We start from the raw sequence: 16,038 nt of genomic DNA on the forward strand, positions 1-16,038 counted from the left end.
AAAATCGAGGCTGATGCAGCTGATTTATTAAAATCATCTTCTCAGTATTTCTTCAACTCTTCCCTATAGAAATAAAACTATATGCTAGTAAGAGATGTCCATTATGAGACATAACAACATAAAGTGCTTACTATCAGGCATTTTAAAGCATTTAGAGAAACTGAGAAACAACTCAGTCCCTCCACTTGTCCTGCATGCGTTGAACTACCGTTCCTATAGAGGCAGAAACATTTTAGAGTTGCAGGAAACCAGCCAGTCTCATGAATAAAGTACTCGAGGAGCTTCACTCAGGGCCTGGAGATGAAGGCTGAAGGTATTTTACTTACGGGCCCCTCTCCTATCCCCAGTCCTGAAAAAGATAATTAGGGGAGAGGAGTGACTCTTGGGGAAATAGTACTATATTCCATACCTCCCAATTTTAGCTTCTTAAATCTAAATTCATCAAATGCAATTTAGAACCATAAAAATGTATCACAGTGTTTTAAAAAACCCTCCATTTTCACATATAATGTTTTAGAGTATTTACAGTGTAAAAAGCACAATGAGCCTTTTGCACTTTCTCTAATTTTAAGGGGAAAACAAAGAAAAAATGTCCCCTAACTACATTCTCTCTACTTCCCTCCTTTGGCTATTTTCCTTTTTCACCCCCAGGCCTTACCATCTCCTTCCTCCCCTACATAGGGTGTCACATCTCCCCACAGAGACAGCCTCCCTTATGTAGCCATGGAGCAACAGTGATTGTGCCCTAGAAGGGAATAATTCTATCTGACTCCGTTTTTAAAGACTCATTTAATTATAATTATCAGAGATGCTACACAAATAATGGTCCATTTCTTTTTTTTTTCATTGCCCTTGAAAGCACTCTCATGATCATTTTAACCTCATACGAAGAGACCCATTTTCGGTCAAATGAAAAAATTCATCATAGCATCACCAGGATTCCATCCCAAACCAAGTGTTTCTTTATATTAACCCAAGATTATTATATTTTATTCATTACAGGCGATCTTACTCGAGCTACCACCTGAAATAAACACAAACTATATATGATGCAAATCTGTTCTACTGATAGCACATGAACAGGTCCCATTCTTTTGAAAGCCCCGATTTCCACACTGGGTTCAGGTATTGCAGACCCTCGGGCAAGGCACCTTTGGAGACATTTTCAAATAAAGATGTTTCTTTTCTACACTTAGGAACAAAACCAAACCAAACTAAACAAATGGCCCGCTAATGGAAACATCTGAATTTTATGTTCTGAAGTGAGAAAAATGCTAAAAATATTCCGAACATTGCTAAAGGGTCCAAGATGAGATCACTAATGTGATGTAAGGAGAGCGTCTACGTGCCCCAGAACTCAGGTGCTGAAGCCCTACCTCCAGGCCCCGGGTCTGGAGGGGCCTTGGGAGGCCACAGGGGAGGCTCTCTGGGGGGCTGGGTGTCCCCAGGAGCGGGGCGGAGCTCTGCCCACGTGCAGCACCAAGGCGAGGGCAGCTCCTCAGCAGCGGGCGCCCTCCCCGGCCCTTGACCTTGGGCCTCCGCCTGGAGGACTCGGGGGGCCCAGGCGTCCTTTAGGAGCGCACCCGGAGGCCGTGCTCTGGCGGCCGCACCGGCCAGAGCGGGCGTCGTCTGAAGTCGCGGGGCACCCCGGGGCCTGGGCCTGGCCGCCCGCAGGAACCCGGCACTGCAGGACGCCACAGCACCCTGCAGAGTTCTGGGGGCGGCCAGTGGCACCGGGAGCAGCCCGCCCGGCCTCGACCACCACGACCACCGGCGCCCTGCCTATTCTCTGTATCATCCATTCTTTCCTCTTTGCAGCAGCTGCATGTCTTTTCTCAAACTGCATATGTACATCCAAGTCTACTTTAAAAAGTCATTTATTTGTTCCGGTATTATTCGTGGAATCAATGGTCATGTGCTATTTTTAGCAACGCCTTTAGTGTCCAAGTCCTTCCTTGCCCAATCTGCCTGTAATTAACCTTTGAATTACTCTGTGTTATCTGTTCCAAAAGGCACATTTTTACTCACATTTTTTGTCTCTGAAATCACGATGCCATACAATTGATGGCATGCCAGTTTAACTGGTGATTTTTCTTTCTTAATGCTTACAAGCTGCCTCATTGTTTCATGATCACTGGTGTCTCAGATTTGATGAAAGAACCCTAGAACCCTGCTGACAATCCAGCCTTCTTTTTAATGTCACAAAATAGACCCAGGACAGCTTCCAAACACAAGATCTCAGTATTCCAGTGCTTATTCCACCAGCATCACTAGTTCCGACGGCAGATTTCCCATCCTAAACTAAGACCCAAAAACCTTAGCATACGTTCATTCATTTGCAACCAGACAAAGCATCTCACTCTCTAAATTGTCAGCTATGAGAGCAGTGTCCATGTCTGGGTTTTTCTTTGCCACTACACACTCCCAGCCCAACAGTACCTGACTCACTACGGGAGCTCACTATACATGTTTTGACTAAGTAAATTCAAGGACACCCTGAACAGCCCCACTTGTCAGACTTTACCCTGAGTATAACAGCAGATACTCTCAAATAGGTCATATTTTGGTGAAGGAGAGATGCGTGAACCCAACTGTTGCTCATTTACATGAACAAAGAGTGCAAAGAGAAAGCACCTCATTCTTGCACAGTGGAATTTTAAATAGGAGGTGACATCTACGTTGAGTCCTTGCATAGCAGTTGGCCATGCAGAGAAGGGGGAGAAGTGGGCAGAGGCAGAAAGCAAGGGAAAGAAAAAGCCTGTTCTGAGAATTCCTATGCAGTGCAGAGGGGAGGAAAGAACACACTCTGTAGCAGGAAGTGGACAGACGTTTCACATGCCAGGATAACAAACAGGACTGGTGACGTAATTTGCGGGGCCCGATTTAAACAAAATAAAAATACGGGGCCCCTTGTTCAAAAATTATTAAGAATTTCAAGATGGTAACAGCAGAGCATTAATTAAACCAAGTTTGGGCCCTTCTAAGTGGGAATGCAGAGGCCACACGCCTATGAAGGCAGCAAGCCCTATAAGGCTCTTAAACTGGGAAGTGACAAGATCACACTTGTATTTTAGGAAGGAAATGCTAGTGGCAGAGGAGAGGACACTGAGCCTGTTCTTTTTTTTTTTTTTTTTTTTTTTTCATTGAGCCTGTTCTAAAGAGTGACGGGCAGCAAGGAGAGAACACAGCAGCTGCTGCTTTCGTCCCTTGCTGAGAAAGTCCCCTCGTCCCTAAGGGGAGAGGCAGACCGCCTGGGAGAGACTTCTGATTTAGCTTTTTGGTTATTTCTTAGTAGAGCAAGTTTTTTCTTGAGGTAGCTTACGTCTCTCTCTTCATTGGCTTAAAAAAAATGAAATTACTACCAATGAGATTTGGGCCAGAGTTGACCAACTTTCCACACAGGATCACCGTGAACTAAAAACCAAGCTGGCAAGCAAAAGATACTTTTTTTGTAACCCTCCATATATTCCTCCCTTTGTCTTTCAAAAAGAAAGATAACTAAAATTAGTCAGAAGTCAAATATCACACAGTACCTTCTAAAAATTCTGATTGAGCTACCTTTCTTTTTTTTTTTTAAGTAACCCTTTTTATTTTAACCTGTCACTTTGTTCTCACAAGACTGTTGTGCTTTTGTGAAATCTTCCCACAGGAAGAAAGTATTCTTTTCGAGATCTGGGTCTCTCATTTTGGTATTTAGAAAAAAGAAGCTTAACGGTTGCTTTTATTTCTTTAAAAAAAAAAAGGAATTTTTGAAGAAATTACCATAAAATTTAAAATATCAGCTATTGAAATGAATATTTACTTTATGGCAATTAACACTTTGAAGATAAATATAGTTCAACAACATTTTGCCAAGAGTAGAACCATCCTTCCGTGCAACACATACACACAAAAAAGCCTCTTCATTTAAATTGTTAAAAGAGCATAGTTTTTACATATCAAACCAAAATAAAAGCAAAAAAAAAAAAAAGCCTGATTTAGAGTTTCTTTCTCCTGCACTTTTAGAAATCAGGATAAGAACTTGACACAAATCATCCTGACTCTACGATACTCTGAAGAACCCAGAGGCACCATGTAAAAAAATACACAGGGTTGCAGTTAACATTCTACCAACTAAACAGGAGTAGTAACTACTATAGTTATCAGTTACTGAACATCAGCTGGATGTCAAGAATTCTACTAAGTGACATTACATCATTTAATCTGCATAAGAATTTACAGGTATATTGCTGAAACTTACAAATGATTATTCTCATAATTTTCAGTTTTCAATATTTAAAAGGCCATTATTTGGTTGCTGTTTTGTTTTGTTTTTTAATTTTGAAATAATCTCAAGCAAAGAAAAGTTGCAAATACTGTACAGGTAACTTTTCCTGAACCATGTCAGATTCAGTTGCTAACAAGATGTCATCCATCACCCATAAATACTTCAATGTAGTGGTTCTCAAAGCGTGGGCCATGGCTTTGAGGGTCCCTGAGAGTCAAAAATACTCAGACGTTAATTATCTGCATTCTTCAGTGTGTTGACACTTGCTCTGATGGCACAAAAGCAATGGTGTGTAAAAATGCTAAACCTGTACCATGAATTAGAGCAATGGCACCTAACTATATCCTCCACAGATTTGCAGGGAAAAGGAAAAAGTCAGTTGTGTTTGAGAATGTCCCTTGAAGAAGCAGTAATATCATTAATTGTATTAAATCTCTACCCTTGAGGACACATTTTTAATGTGCTGTGTGACAAAATGGGAAGTACACAGAAAGCACTTTTTCTGTGTGCCTAATTCAATGGGTGTCTTGAGGAAAGCATCTGTGCAACAGAGTTCTGTAAGCTGAATTAGGCTCTGTTTTCATACTGAACCATTTTACTTGAAAGAACAACGGACAGAAAAACCATGCTTCTTCAGGTTTAGCACATTTTTTAAAATGAAATGAGTCTGTCATTTTAGAAAAACAACCAACAGTATTTGTCGTCCATGATAAAATTTGAGGTTTTAAGTGAAAAATCAGAATTTTGGAAAACCTGTAGCTACCTTCATGTGCTTGAGAGAAAAGGTTTTTCTGATAAGATTGGGAATGATACTAATGATTGGGATTTTTTTGGTGCTGTGTCAACATTTGTGAAATCTGCAAAACTCTGGAATCAATACTGATGACCAACACACACAGTTATAAAATAGTAATGCATAAAAGACTTATGCAAAGTGCAAGGCAGACAAGTGGATTTTAATGTAACTGATTATGAAAATCCATTGATACGTTTTCAGATTCCCTGCTGCAACTAACTTTTAAGAAACTTCCATTTATGGAGTTTTGATGTAGTATCAAAGAAGAATATCCACAACTACCTGAAGAGGCTATTCTAATCACTTCCTATTTTCCAACTACATTACCATGTAAAGCCAGATTTTCTTCTACTTCAACCAAAATAACATCGCAGCAGACTAAATGCAGAAGCAGATATGCAAATGAGACTGTCTTCTACTGTGCCAGATATTAAATAGATTTGCAAAAATGTAAAACGCCACTCTTGTCACTGAATTTTGTTTTGCTTCAGAACATATAGTTGTCTTTCCTGCTAAAAAATGTTAGATGAACATACAATGGGTTTACTGTTATTCTTATAGGAATTAAATAATTTTTTAATTAGTTTTAATTTCTAAGGTAATTAACATTGACAGCTGTATCCTAGGTAAACCGAAGCTCTTTGGGGCCCCTCGACATTTTAGGAGTTGTAAAAGGGTCCTGAGACTAAAAAGTTTATGAATGCTGCTGTTGTATGTATTTCCTACAAACACAGTCTCCAAAATCAGCCATCAAAAGCAGGAAATTTATACTGATGCATTACTGCCTCTAGGCCTCAGAGTCTGATCCAGTTTCACCGACTGCCCCAACAATGTCCTTTGCAGAGAAAGGATCCAAATCAGAGTCACCTGACACATTCAGCTGCCATGTCTTGTTTAGCCTCTTCCAATCTGGATCAGCTTTTCCGTCTTCTCTTGGCCTTTACGACTTTGATACTTTGTAGATTACAGGCCAAATGGTTTGTAGAATATCCCTCAACTTAGGTGCGTGTGTGTTTCCACACGATTAGCCTTAGGTCATGCACCCTTGGCAGGACCACCGCCGAAGCGAGGCTGTGTTTCTCACCACATCCTATCGGGTGGCACACAGTTTCAATGTCCCACTACTGACTGAAGGAAGTCTGACCTCTTACTAAGATGCTGTCTGCCCGACTCCTCCCCGGTGAGGTTACTATTTTTCCCTTTGTAGTCAACAGGTATTTTGGTATTCTGTAGGGAGGTATTTTGATACTATATAAAATCCCATTTAAAAAAAATTGAAGTATAATTAGCATATGGTATTTTATTAGTTTCAGGTGTACAATATAGTGACTCAACTATTCCATACGTTCCCCAGTGCTCATCAGGATAAGTATATTCTTAAGAGCTATTTCACACTCATCTTCTATTCTCCCAGCCCCAGCCCTGAACCAGCCATTTCTCCAAGGATCCCTGGATCCTTTATTAGAAAACCTATCTAGAACCAAGATGTAGGTGCAGAGTTTGCTCATTGCAGTGGGGGTGTTGCTGCCCCCAGGAAGGACCATAGGCCTGGGCAACCAACACTAGCAGGGTAACAGGCTCAAGACAACCACATACTGGGGACTGTCCCACAGAGCAGCTAGTTGCCCACTGAGAGACACCACTAGAGATGCTTTTATAGAGAAGCCAAAGATCCAGGCTTTGAGGGTTCTCCTCCAGAGCTCAGATTTACATTTACGTTGTAAATCATCTTGGATACTAAACACACAAATGTCTTTGATGCATGCTGTGCAATAGAGGCTGATAAAATAGTGTTAAGTTAGGCTTTGGTTTGAGAAGGGATAGGTTTGTGGCCTTCACTTGGTGAATAAAAATGTAAATAAATACTTGAGCTCTGTAGGGGCAAAACAAGCTCTTGGTTACTTATTGAGTTTCATGCTAAATGTATATAAGCGACTAACTGTATACTTTGCTCAGAGCATTTCCGGAAAGTGTGCCAAACAGATATTGAAAAGTAAATCCCATCTGCCCACAGAAACAACTTTATAATTGGAATTTCTGTTACTAAAATCAATCGTAGCTAAGCCCAGTAATATACCATAAATACACAAACATACAATGCCATTAGCCTCTGTAATTTAAAATAGTAAAACTGTGTGCCCAAATACTGATTGTCTCGAAGACCCAATTTACTGTGAAGTGTGTGTATGTATGAGTGTCCGTGTCTGTCTGTGTATGTGTGTGTGTGGCCTGCAATACATGGTATATAAAAATGTATGTATTTGGCCTTAAAACATATTAGTTAGTCACATTTATCTTAATATACAACAAAACTGCCTCCTTAGAATTTAGAAGAATGATTTAAATGGTATGGGCTTTTAAAAAAGAAGTTCAAGGAAGTATAAGCTAAACCTTCTATATCAGTACATTTCTCTAGGGCTGACAGAGGCAGTGTCACTTCCATTGTCCATATACTTTCAAAGTATTGCAGTAGAAGCTCAACAGATATTAGAATAAAAAGGGATGAACCAAGATTGGTATTAGACCATAATGCCATGGTATTAGACCATGGATCAAGGCAGTTATCAGAGGAGTCCCTGAATTCCTTAAAATTGCAGGCAAAATATTCTGTATATTCCAGTGACCTTGAACAACACGGGTTAGACAGCATGGGTCACTTATACATGGATTTTTTACAGTACAGTACTGTAAATGTATTTTCTCCTTAGGATTTTTCCAATAGCATTTTCTTTTCTCTAGCTTACTTTAGTATAAGAACAGAGTATATAATAGATATAACACACAAAATGTGTTAATTGACTGTTTATGTTATAGGGAAGGCTTCTAGTCAACAGGTTATCAGTACTTCAGTTTTTGAGGAGTCAAAAGTTACACATGAATCTTTGACTGCGTGGAAGGTCAATACCCCTAAGCCCCAGATTATTTATAGGCCAACTATATACATACATATTTTTATAGGGATGTTTTTTATCATTTTGATTCACAAAAAGGTCATGACCCTCAAAAGAGTAAAAAATTTGGTTGTTAAATTAATACTCAGAAATAACCACCATGAATGGTCTGAGCTACATAACCTTGCAGACCTTTTTTTATGATATATATCTATATGTGTTATATACATACAAAATGTTTTCCTGAGTTTAGTATTTGTGGGGTTTTTGTTATTGTTGTTTTACAAAAGTAAGACCAGACTCTCTTGAAATATGCTACTCCACAACTTGCTTTTTTTCAGTAAAGATGGCCTTCCATGTCAATACATATAGATAGACTTTTTAAATTACGTGGAAAGGCTGGGCCATAATTTATTCAACCAGTCATTCAATACACAGTATGAGCAGGGACAGATCAAAGGAAGAATTCATTATACTAGAGAAGGGGAATGCATCAAGGAAAGCTAAAAAAAACCCAGAACGCCAATGAAGTCAGGAGTACTTTTTTAGGTCATTAAGACCTTATTAAAAACACAACAATAGCAAAAAAAAAAAAAAAAAAAAAAAAAACCGAGAAAGACAAAATAAGGATGGAGAAACTGCAGTGTTTACATGTTACCACCAATACCAAAAGCAGTTTGGCCAAAAAGAATTATGGGCGCATCTAAGGCAAGGCTCCTCACATGTGCCCCCTATTCCAGGACCTCTCCCCAGGCCAAAGACATGATAATAAGAGAATAAATATTGCATATTTTATATACAAATAAAGTATGCAAAATAAGCCCTGCCTTAAGGCAGAGTCTAGTCAAGCCCACCTTGGGGAAAGGTCTGGGGAAGAATCTGAGAAAGGCTCTACCACAGGCATCAAAGGCAGAAAGTCATAAAGGAGAGACCCCTGGAGTAATAAAGAGCCATACTGAGCCAGAGCTTTCCAGAGTATCTGGGGACGCTGGTCACTATGTTACCCACATAACTACAGTCAGACAGGTGACAGCACACGGCTGCAGTTTTAATTATCCATACCAAGGTTTGGAAGGAATCACTGACCAAGAAGAGGTAGCAGCTCACATTCTCACCACCCTGTGTATGAGCTGATCTAGTAACACAGAGTAATCTAGCTTTTTCTATCTCTAGTGAGGCCTGCGGCCTATCTTTGCTCAAAGAGGACACTGGAATAGGGGGCCATTGACAGACATTCAGATAATTTCTCATTTTTCACATGGTATAAGCAATACCATGAATATCCTGCACATAAATCTTTGTGCAGTTTACCTGAGTTTTTCTGTAGGATAAACTTCTAGAAGTAGGATGGTCAGATCAAAGAGTGTGTGTGTGTTTATAGAGATGGAGTACAGGAGGAAAAGGGAATCAACTTTCACTTTTTATAATTCTATACAGGTTGAATTAATTGGTTAATTTCAGAAAAATATCACTTTTCTCATTTTATTTATTTATTTTTAAAGATGTTACTTATATATTCATGAGAGACACAGAGAGGGGGCGGAGACATAGGCAGAGGGAGAAGCAGGCTCCCTGCAGGGGAGCCCGACAGGGACTCAATCCCAGGACCCCAGGATCACACCCAGAGCCAAGGGCAGATGCTTAAGCACTCAAGCCGCCCAAGCGCCCCTTACTTTTTTCATTTTAAAAGAAAAAAAGTATTTCCTTAGGTCAAGATTGGCTCCCAGGTCTATAGGAACTATAAAGAGAGCCAGGCTGCAAAGAGTCAAATATATAAAGAGACAAAGTGTTCACTAGAAGCTAGAGGAGTCGCTGGAGAGACCTGGATACAAGAAATAGGAGTCACTGAGGCAGGTCATGCCAAGGTTCATTCAGGCACAGGCTGCAGAGCTGGCCAGGGGCATCAAATGGTTAGGCCTCCCCATAAGGCTGCTCCTATCATGTAAGTAAACATGCCGGACTCTCTCCACTCGACACTCGTGACCACACACACTCCCTGGCAATAGGTGGAATGCTCACGAAGGAAGCCTCTGGCTCTGTTTTGGCTTCCTTTATACATGCCAACAGGGAGCAGTTACACTGGTAAGCGCTACAGCCTGCACGGCCATTATACTTAAAAACAAACCAATGCAAAAACAAACAAAACCGGGCATTCAATTTTATCATCCTACTAAACTTGATTTCAGGCAAGTTTTCCCTTAAAAGGTATATGTATTCTTTTTTTTTTTTTTTTTATGATAGTCATACAGAGAGAGAGAGAGAGAGAGAGAGAGAGAGGCAGAGACATAGGCAGAGGGAGAAGCAGGCTCCATGCACCGGGAGCCTGATGTGGGACTCGATCCCAGGTCTCCAGGATCGCGCCCTGGGCCAAAGGCAGGCGCCAAACCGCTGCACCACCCAGGGATTCCCCAGTATATGTATTCTTGAGTCTCCCAACAGAAGCAGGTTTCAGGGTCTGCAAATTTATATGCCAGTTCCTAAATCTTGGTTAGTTCTCCAGGAGCTCCCTTTAGAACTGAACAGTGTGAAATTTAAGTGCTCGGTCCTGGACACGTCAGGCACATGGGCTCTCCCTCCCACATCCCCCACCCCCCAGGACAGTGTCCTGCAGCAGCAATCCCCAACGTATCATTGCTGGCCACGCTGAGCACCTGGCCCCTCACCCGTGCACCCGGCTCACAGGCCAGACTCCATACTGCGTACTGCAGCTGAATACACGCCTCTCAAAATTTGGAACTCTGTTACTCTATTTCTCCCATCTCACAGGGCTCTTAAAAAAAAGAAAAATCACAACAGCAACTTTTGAGTGCTTACTCCATGCCAGGCACCCTGTCAAGTGTTTTGTGTGGATTATCTCATTTAATTCTCCAACTATCTTATATGACACAGTCAAGGACTGTCTCTGTTTCAAGATGAGGAACTGAAGTGAAATAGTTTGCCCGATGTCAGAAAGCTCTGTTAGAGACCAGCTGGGAACCTAGACACCCAGCGATGGAGAAGGTGGCTTATTCCCACCTACACTACTCTCTTGATGATGTCAGGTGCTGCTTCCCTAGAAGTTGAGGCTGGAAGCCCTACTACATTCAGATCAAAATTCTGTGAGGAACAAAACAAATATTTCAGTTTTAGAATTACTCTTGCCTTGCTGATAACTGTCACTACATTTAACTCATAAACTCACTTCTGAAACTCTCACTATATGAGAATATCTGGAAACATGGCCCTGAACACTCTGACTTTGGCTTATCGGTTTTTAGGTAATTTGATTCTGGATAGTGTCATAATGGTACCAAAGCATATCCTCCACAGTTTCTTTTTAGAAGGCAGTTGATGCTACAGACATTTATTCACCCACTGAACAAATTTTTAGAGAATACCTGCTATGGATCAGGTGCTGTTAGCCATGACCAAAACCAGGTTGCTTACCTTGGAGCTTAGAGACTATTTGAGGGAGAAAGGAAAGAAATAAGTAAAAATACAATACATCAGATTTGGTAATAAATGCCATCAAGAAAATATGAAGCAAAGCAAGGGGTAGGGAATGAAAGAACAATTATTTAAAAATGAGAGTATTTTTTGAAGCTAAGAAAATGTCCATTCCAAATTTGTCAAACTGATACCTCATTGCGTTTAAATTCCTGTGTCAAACCCTAATGTGCAACAAATTTGTAATACAACAGGTAATTAATGGATCAAATTACACAAATAATTAAATGGTGAATCCTAAAGAAGTAAATTTTATTTGTTTTTGCTATACTTTTCAATTATTTCTTTTCTTTAAGATTTTATTTATTTACTTACTTGAGAGAGAGATGGGGGCGGGGGCAGAGGGAGAGGCAAAGAGAGAATCTCAACCAGACCCCATGCTAAGCACAGAGCCTGATACGGGTCTCGATCCCAAGAGTCAGACACTTAACTGAATGAGCCACCCAGGCACCCCACTTCTCAATTATTTCTAAGCAAAAAATTGAATGCTTGAAAATTTTTCAAAGGATAAATATCACACAATGTAATGTAAAATATAAAACACACTGTCCATCTTAATAAACACCATGTCCCTATATATGTACTTTCAGTCCAATTTTTAGGAAGTCTAATTGTAGATTTGAGGAAGCCTATTGTCAAATCCCAAAGATTTGTTAGCCTACTTCTGGTGTTCACACCTAATGTGGGGCTTGAACTCACAATGCTGAGATCAAGAGTTTACCAAATAAGCCAGCCAGACATCCAATATCCTTTTACCTTTATAAGCTTCAACAATGACCACAGCATCACTGTCATGAAAAGTTACCTGGAAAAGTAAGGGCCAATGTCTTTTTTCTCCCTTTTATCCGCTCCCATTCCTCATTATCAAATGCCATAAGCAAACAAGAATTAAGAGCTATGAAAGCGGGATCCCTGGGTGGCGCAGCGGTTTAGCGCCTGCCTTTGGCCCAGGGCGCGATCCTGGAGACCCGGGATCGAGTCCCACATCGGGCTCCCGGTGCATGGAGCCTGCTTCTCCCTCTGCCTGTGTCTCTGTCTCTGTCTCTCTCTCTCACTGTGTGTCTATCATAAATGAAAAAAAAAAAAAAAGAGCTATGAAAGCACATCACATTTCATTGGGAAGTCATGAAAAGTATTTCACTGTAGGAAGTTTAGTAAAAAAAAAAAAAAAAAAGCAATAGGTGTTGTATGTAAGTGAGGAATCACTAACTGTATACCTGTGACTAATATTACATTGTATATTAACTAAATTGAATTTAAATAAAAACTTGGAAGAGCGGGGCCTGGTGGCTCAGCCCTTCAGCCATCAGACTCTTGATTTCAGCTCAGGTCAGGGTCTTGAGATTGAGTCCCCTGTCTGGCTCTGTGCTAGGCATAGAATCTGCTTAAGATTCTCTCTCTGATCTCCCTCTGCTGCTTCCTGCTCACTCTCCTTCTCTCTCTCTCTCTTTCTCTCTCTCAAAACAAAACAAAACAAAACAAAAACTTGGAAGAGAAAAAGGCAGTAAAGAGGCTTGTACATCTTCCTCAGGAAGAATAAAACGATACAAGAGATAATATCCTTATGTGTGATTATGTCACGTATATGATACGTAGAAATGCAACATACATATGTATAAGAATATATATATGTAAACATATATTTGGCAAGATACATATAAGAATAGCACACGTAGGGGCACCTGGCTGGCTCAGTGGAACACGGAATTCTTGGTCTCAGGACTGTGAGTTCCAGGCCCACCCTGGGTGTAGAGATTAGTTAAAAATGAAATCTTAAAAAGAAAAAAAAAAAAAAAGCATGCGTATGAGATGCTACCTTGCACAGCACACAGTATGTGAGGCAATATAAAACAGAGAAAGGAGAGTAAGGAGGAGTCTGGGGAATGTGAGGGAGCAGATCACCTAGATCCTGCTACCGGTTATCTCCCGTGAAATTACGGAGATGCTAACTTTTATTATTCTCTCAAACACCTGAGTCGGCAAAATTATTTTGCAAATGTCAATGAATTCCAACAACTTTTCAAGTGGCGGCCTGTTAGAACCAGAAATGGGAAAAGCAGCGGCAAATTTTCTTTAGCAGTAGGTATTAGAGGCCTGGATGACGAAAAGCAGAAAGATGAGCAAAATTCAGTAACCTGCAGCAAGCATCCTGCCCACAGGGAAAGCAGTGTGGATCGTGTTGGGAGACATTTTGTGGACTGCCCTGGGTGAAAACCAGTTAAATTTCTCATTCTGCCCCAAGAAAGCAATGAACATATTATACCTGGAAGGGCAAAGATTGAAAGTTAGACCTTCCCCTACGTTCAAAAATGTCTTAAGGACATTACCTTGTTTGATCTTCACAACAATCTGCTAAGTTACACAGAGCAGGTATTATCAGTGTCACAGACAGGAACGAACCCATCCTGCACAAAGTACAACAGACTGTTTGAGGTTACAAAGATGCCCAGTGGAAGACCCAAGATGGATCCAGGTCACCTAAAAACTAATCCATGGTCACAGCATCATGCTCTCGTAACAATTCCTGGTATTTAATAGAACAATCTGGATAAAAACAATGTTGTCAGTTTCACAGTCCAGAACACTTTTTTAAAAGGTCTGGATTCCAGCTCATTTAAGAAGGTGGATAATCCTTAATCATTCAGATCCACTAATTATTAATGTCTACAACAAGACCTGATAAATGCCTATTAGATTTTCCTTAGAGTCTTTCCTGCCCACACAGGAGATTATATATACTCCTGCTATGTCCTCCCCACTGCTTTGAGCAGGTCTCATTTGCCACCCACATATTTAAAGTAGATGAATGGTAAAGTGAAAAATGATAAATTCCACCTCATGATTTTGAAATGTAAGTAAGGTAAACTGCAAATTCTGAAGGTCAAGAAGTTCAAGATGAATGTCATTAATTAAACAACCAAGTTCTAAAATTATCCATCATCATTTTCAAATTGAATCAAGGAAAATAAACTTTCCACAATACCTCACAGAGTTTTCAGCACTTTATTTACATACTCTAAAATGATCAGTCTTTACAATTTTATACCAAAGAAATTAGAAAGGAAACATTAATATTAGTTCACCATACAGAAAAAAGTTTGGCTTTTTAATAAAACAAATTTTAATATATAATCTGTAAGTTATTGTTAGCCATGTATATAACTGTGAGGGTGTAACTATGTATCTACCAGCTTTTTAATTTAGGGGAAAAGATTAAAATGAGAACTTGAAGAAATTAATTTGAGTTGCTTATAAAAGTGGGTTTATGAAGCAGAACATCATAGTAGAATGTACATGTTGTGGTCATGCACGACAGAAAAGCAGCTTTAAAAAAACATTTTCACAATGACTTGCTCAAAGAGCTTTCTGGAATGGCGTGCTCGCACGAGGCAGTACACTCTGTAAGTGGGCTGCCTGGGCCCAACCCTGGCTCTGCCACTCCTCAGCAACGTGATCCTATTAGCTTCCTGTGGCTGCATCACAAATTCCTCACGGAACTGAGTGGTTTAAAACAACACCCGTTCCTTATCTCAGTTTCTGTAGGTCAAGAATGTAGCCACGGCATACCTGGGTCCTTTGCTCAAGTCTCAGAAAGTTGCAATCTCATCAGAGGCTCAGGTTCCACCCTCAAGCTCACCCTGTGTGTGTTCACAGGATTCTATTCCCTGCGGTTATACAACTGGAGACCCCTCTCCTTGAGGCCACCTGCCATTCCCTGACACGTGGCCCTCCCAACACACAGCAGTGTGCTTCTACAAGCCAAAGGAAGGGCATTTCTGGTGCTTTCAATCTGCCACCTGAGGGAAGACTTGAGGCTTTTAAAGAGATCACCTGATTGGGTCAGTCCCACCAAAGATAATCTTTTGACTAACTTGAAGTCAACTGATGGGACCAAATATCTGCAAACTCACTTCACCTTTGCCATATAATGTAACCTAACCACAAGAATGTCATCCATTATATCCACCAGGCCTGCCTACACTCAAATCTGGGATTACGTGGGGTGTGTACACCATGGGACAGGAATCTTCAGAATTATCTTAGAATTCTGCTTACCACAAGTATCTTACTTGTGTCCTCTCTCAAATGGGGACAACAGAAGTACCAATCTCAGAGAGCTGTTCAATGATTCAAGGAGCTGATTTCTACAAAGCTCTCAGGGCAGTCTCCAGCACATGTAATCGTCACAAGAATAATGGCTCAATAGAAATAAAGAAGGAAAATAGTGGTCCACGAGTTGTTGGGTGCTCAACTTTGCTTGGCTCTAAGACTAAGGTGATACAAAATTGCAAAATCTTATACAAGTCATCTTCATTTCCTTTTTAAATTCTTCTAATATAACTGGAAAATATGGCACCCTGGGCTTGCATTGCCACATGGTAACAATAAGGTGGAGCTGCCATCTCTACATGGGGAGGGTTCTTCAGTTCTCCAGGCCTCTCCACTCTTTCTTATCTCACCTTAGCCTACCTGATTCATTTCTATCTGGTCTCTAAAAGCATATGCATCTATCTATCTATCTATCTATCTATCTATCTATCTATCTATCATCTATCTATCTATCATCATCATCTATCAGGGACAGTGAGTGAGAGAGA

General features: G+C 40.5%; 1 protein-coding gene across 2 annotated transcripts in view; it reads right to left on the reverse strand.

Moving 5' to 3' along the window:
• Nucleotides 1-16,038, reverse strand: part of HSD17B12 (hydroxysteroid 17-beta dehydrogenase 12) — a 154,279-nt gene that overhangs the window by 59,282 nt on the left and 78,959 nt on the right. The window lies entirely within an intron of this gene.

The sequence above is a fragment of the Canis lupus genome, chromosome 18 (genome assembly GCF_011100685.1).
Source record: "Canis lupus familiaris isolate Mischka breed German Shepherd chromosome 18, alternate assembly UU_Cfam_GSD_1.0, whole genome shotgun sequence".
Lineage (NCBI taxonomy): Eukaryota > Metazoa > Chordata > Mammalia > Carnivora > Canidae > Canis > Canis lupus.